This window comes from Anopheles aquasalis, chromosome 2 (assembly GCF_943734665.1).
Source record: "Anopheles aquasalis chromosome 2, idAnoAquaMG_Q_19, whole genome shotgun sequence".
NCBI lineage: Eukaryota > Metazoa > Arthropoda > Insecta > Diptera > Culicidae > Anopheles > Anopheles aquasalis.
Genome location: NC_064877.1, coordinates 1,482,501 through 1,487,500, shown reverse-complemented (window position 1 = coordinate 1,487,500; position 5,000 = coordinate 1,482,501). Strand labels below are relative to the sequence as shown.

Below are 5,000 nucleotides of genomic sequence, written 5' to 3'. Positions count from 1 at the left end.
CAGCGTGACAGATGTGCGGTGGCAAATTCGATTCGTTTTCGTGGTTGGTACGACCGTCATCGCTCGTTCGTTCGCTAAATCATAAATTAATGGTAGGCTGTGGTTTGTGCCCACCGGCCTACTCCGCTCCTAGCCGTGCAATGCAATGTGGTGCATCGCTAAAGACGTAACCAGCTGTGAAAGATGAGCCTCGGATGATGGCGTGTTTTGGTGTCAACGTAAGAAAGTAGGGGCGTGTTTGTGCTGGATAAAAATAACATTTACCGGGCCACCACCAACGCGCCACCAGATACACACAACAGCTGGTCAGATTATATCCGCACCAACATTCATTACGATCATGAATAATTCAACGTTAGACCAAATCGATAAGGCCCAACATCAGATAACTGCAAATTTGTGATTCACAACCCTCCGCGATTCTTGATGTTGTCGTCGAAAAGTTGAAGGGGTGTGATTGTATCAGATCATCGTCGTTTATGTTGCCTCCAGTGTTTAGAATTAGACTTCATTTCGAAGACTATCGACAACATATCTTCAAATTGACCTTTTCCACCGATCCGTACGATCAGTTTGTAAAAAGTTCTCCGCCAAATGAGTAAAATTGCAACAATTGAAGCACAATTAGCGGGACAATCTCGCATCCAACGGTCGCTCGAATTGCCAGTGATTGCCGTGAACGCCGAGGACAACGATTTTCGTCTTTAATTGGTCACTTTTCAAACGGCAATCAGAAGGACAACCGACACGATACGCCGATGTGTCGCCGATGACTGACTGGGCTCACAATGTCGGACGGTCGACAAACGTCTCCGGCCCTGACGTATCGTTTTTTGTGGAGGCCCAATTTTGACCACTCCAGAGCACCCTGTAATACATAATTCAAAAAAACAATACGCATATCGGTGTTTCGATTCGCCTACCGCGGGTGGCGGAGGAGGGGCACACTCGGGTTCGTTTCCATTTCCATTCCCCGGATGTAATCACCATCAATCATTCAGGCAGCGGGCAGGCAAGCCTTCAACCGACATCGACATCGACGCCGTGGACGAAAATGTGTCCTTCGTGGAGCTGAAATAGTTGTTGTTGCGAACGAACGAGCATAATAGAGACTTAAGAGTCGTCGCTAGCGTCGCAGAGCGTAATGATTGGAGATCATTAGAACGTGGTAAACGCTTGTGTGTGCTTGTAACGAAGAAAAGGAAAAGGAATCCGATCAGGTCCGTTTGGCCGCAGGATAATAGGCCAACGGCAGCCCCAAAGTGACCAAAAGTTGTTCAAACATGTCGTTCAAGGACAAAGAGTGTATACCTTGAATCGTGTGCCGAATCGTGTACTCGAAGGACTTTGCTTTTAGTGGCCTCACGAACCGATTGGACACCCTTCCCTCCCAGTTGTTGAGAACACTTTATCGAGTCAGTCGAGGGGAAGTATTAAATTTCCGTTTTGCTTCCCCACCCCAACGTCGTCCTCCCGGTACCTGCAGCACAACCGTTCGTCACCTTTCTTCGTCTTCTGCTGCTGCTCCGGCTGGTGGCCGGAGCCGGAGTGTGCGGTACGGTCCGTCAAAATCGTCATAAATCAAACAGCTGTCATCGTGATCGGGAGAACGGGAATTCCCTCAGTATTGCCTGGTACTGGGCTTCTACTGGCCGAGGAGTAAATGGTTTTTGGGTGCCCCGATTGTGTAGCAAAGTCAATCACGAGGACCCGGCACGAGCAAAAGTAATCCTTCAAGCAAGTGAATTGCTCCTTTTCACGCCTAGCGCCCCAGGACCAGCGGTGTGACAGCGGTTCGCATGATGCATGAAAATGATATCGAGAAAGATGTCGAGCATAAATAATGAAAGCGGACGAGGGGCTATAGGAACCTATTTACTCTCTTATCCGGCACGCCAATGCCACGCTTTGTTTGCCTCTTTAGCGGCTGAAGGAGATGACAACGTTTTCGGGTACTTGCGGTGCGGTGTCATCTTAAGTGTGAGCCTCGTTAACAGCCAACGAGAAGTCCATACTAATGGGCACAATGCCCGCGCACACACGTAACAGTATCGATCGTGCGCAATTTCGAACCAAGCGGATCCGGATAACAACAAGGTAGCGTCGTCTCCGTAAGTGGAGAAACGAATTAAATCAAACAATAAAGAGGTCATGTTAATCAACAATCGACCAATCATAACACTATGGCGGAGCATAATAAAAGCGCCTCGCACTACACCTCGACTGGACTGGATGTTAATGCTTTCTCAGCCATACACAGAGCAGACCTCTTGTTAAGGCCACTGCCCCATTCATGGACATTGTTGAACATGGCCGGCCCTCGGTGCGGCCTCGATGAGAAATGATCGTACGCAGCGAACGATCGAGAAAATGTTCCTGATTTTCCACGTCGAGCAATCTTCATGCGTCAGCAGCAGCAACAGCACCAGCAGCCGCCATCGCCAGCTTTGCGATGTTTTCTCTTCAGCTGGTGGCCAGGCGGCAAGCTTTCAAGGTGGCGAGAAACATGAAAAATGCTCACCGTTGTCGGCGTCCAACTTTAAGCGGCTTCCGCTTCAACAGCAAAATGACAGCATAATGTGTTTGCGTTTGTTTGAATAGGTAGTGCTGGTCTGCCGGAGGATATGGCGTAAATTTGTTGCAAACTCCGACGCTCTCAAAGGGCCAATCCATTTGCTTTCATTTAACTCGCTCGCTGGTGGTAAGCACCCTTTGCGATTAGCTGCTGTTGGCCATTGGACAATTGTATGTTGTGCAATATGGGGAACACAACTCTCGTCTTAGCTCATGCTATTTGTCGTTTAGATTTGAAACAAAAAACAAAGCAAGCTAGGATACTATTTGAAGTTAGATACTGTCCTAAGCAACCTACTTCAAAGGCAGAAAGGAGCCCCTGTTGTCACAAGTGGTTTCAAGTAGGCCGATGCTATAGCTCTCGGATACTCATTCCAATATTCAGAAATATTTCCGTTTTAAAATGACATTAATTGAACCCTTTTTTAAATAAACCTTCCGCCCTGCTGCCACTTCATCAACAACAATCACTTCACATACCATCTGCCATTTCACAAACACCGTAATGAGATGGCCATTACGGCGAAGAGGTGCGAAATCAAGGGTTTGCTTGCGAAATCAGGGCCGTGTTGGAACATCAATATTTGCTCAAAGATAAAGGTTCGCTTCAAAACCGCACTTTGCAATCGTAAGCGCAGCGTAGCGGAGCACAAACGATGGCCATTTTTCTCCCCCAGTCGCCACGGCAGGTGATCCAGTATCCTCTCTAACTTACTGGCTGGTAGCTGACTTATTTACGTTAACCGTACACGGCACCCATCAATGATAATAAACCCCGATAAGATCAGACAACATTCGGTGGTGGTGGTGAGAGCGGTGCTTCGTCGATGAGTCCTTTCGTACGCACAAAGAAATGGCAAACGGTTGGCGCGCTTCATAAAATGCGATGCGCTTTAAACATTCTTCAGTGGCTGTTAAACAATTATGATCTTCCAGCACTAGCAGCAGCAGCAGCGGAGAGCCACGTTTATGGTTTCTTTGCACCTTTGGGTTACTCCTCTTTTCGGCCTTTTTCCCTCCCCGAAAAACCATTTTCCTCGCACGTTCTGTGGCGTGCTTATAATGAAACGTCGCTTAACGCCTTCGTAACGTGGTCGGAAGGGACGAATCGATCCGCGCCGGACGCCAACAAACAAGAAGGAAATTAGTCATTCTCACCACGGACCACGGCAAGCAAAGGAATGGCATGGCCTCCTTCGGCGTTGTTCGAGCACATGAAAAACAAGCAAGTTGTAAAAGTTGGTGCTCGGTGTGTTTGCTGTGTACATCATTGAGTCTTTTATGACTCATTGAGAAAGAGTTTAACATAACAAGCTCTGGGTGCGCATTGGGTGCTGATGCGCCCGGCATGTTTCTTCTCATGGCCGTCAATGGTATTGACATTAAAAACTCGATTCCACGCACAGGATTACCTCCGCTAAAAGGTGCAAGGTGCATTCGTGCACTTGTTGCACAGTGGGCTCGCTACAAATGGTAATGAAAGTGCATAATGAACCCGCGCCAAAGACCGACCGGATGCGGCCGAAAATGAAGGGCGGGCGGGCGGCCGGGTGGTGGTGGCCAACAAACCCCGAAAGGGACATAAATTCTCTTCCCGTTAAATGCACTCAACGATCCTCCACTCGCTGGTCGGTCGTTTTTTTTTCTTTGCTCGAAAAGCCCTCGCGATCGCTAAAAACCCAGCGGACGGAAGACGGAAGGTAAATTAACGGAGCAGGAACGTCGTGGAATTCATTTTTTCCACCTTTCCACGGTCCTGCGCTTTTCGGCGCGGCGCGGCGCGTCTGGTTGAACAAATTGAGCCATCACCTCGACGGGATCGTCCCCGGGACCGGCACCGGGACCGGGACCGGGACCAGGTTGAGACGTCACGACGAGGTCGACGGTTGTCGGTTTGAAAAATGTCTTTTTTCTCTTTTCGCTCTCCTCGGGCCAGCGCGACTGGCCGCACCGCACCGCACCGTTTGAAGCGGCGGTCATAAAAACAAATCATAAGTCAAGTGTTACACACGTTAATCCTTGCCTCAAGCCAGGTCCTTTTCGTGTCTTCCGCTGCTGTCTCACCACCACCATCACCATTCGTCCCCGGGGTCGTTCGACGCGTGAACGCTTGCTTGGCTGACTGACCCAGCGGCAGTCCGCGCGTCCGGACAAAATAATTAATGGCTGATGGTTGAGCTAATACGTATATTTACTGTTTCGTATAGCCCGAACCTGGGCCGCAGTTCGGAGGCAACAAGACTCGGGCAAGGCCTGCTGAGGCTCGATTCCCTGCGAGACCCTTTCGAGGTCGCTTTCCTTCTAAGGTTGATGGTTCTACTGTTGGTGGATGACCTTTTTTTTCGGGTTCCCCCTTTAATTCACTTTGATAGAAAAGAAGATTTTTCATATTTTCTTCGCCGCTAGAAGTAAAGTTGTCATTCACA

The 5,000-nt window shown here is 49.0% G+C and overlaps 1 protein-coding gene across 1 annotated transcript in view; it reads left to right on the top strand.

Annotated features, from left to right (window-relative positions):
• LOC126569062 (homeobox protein unc-4) overlaps positions 1-5,000 on the top strand; it is a 56,075-nt gene that overhangs the window by 48,830 nt on the left and 2,245 nt on the right. The window lies entirely within an intron of this gene.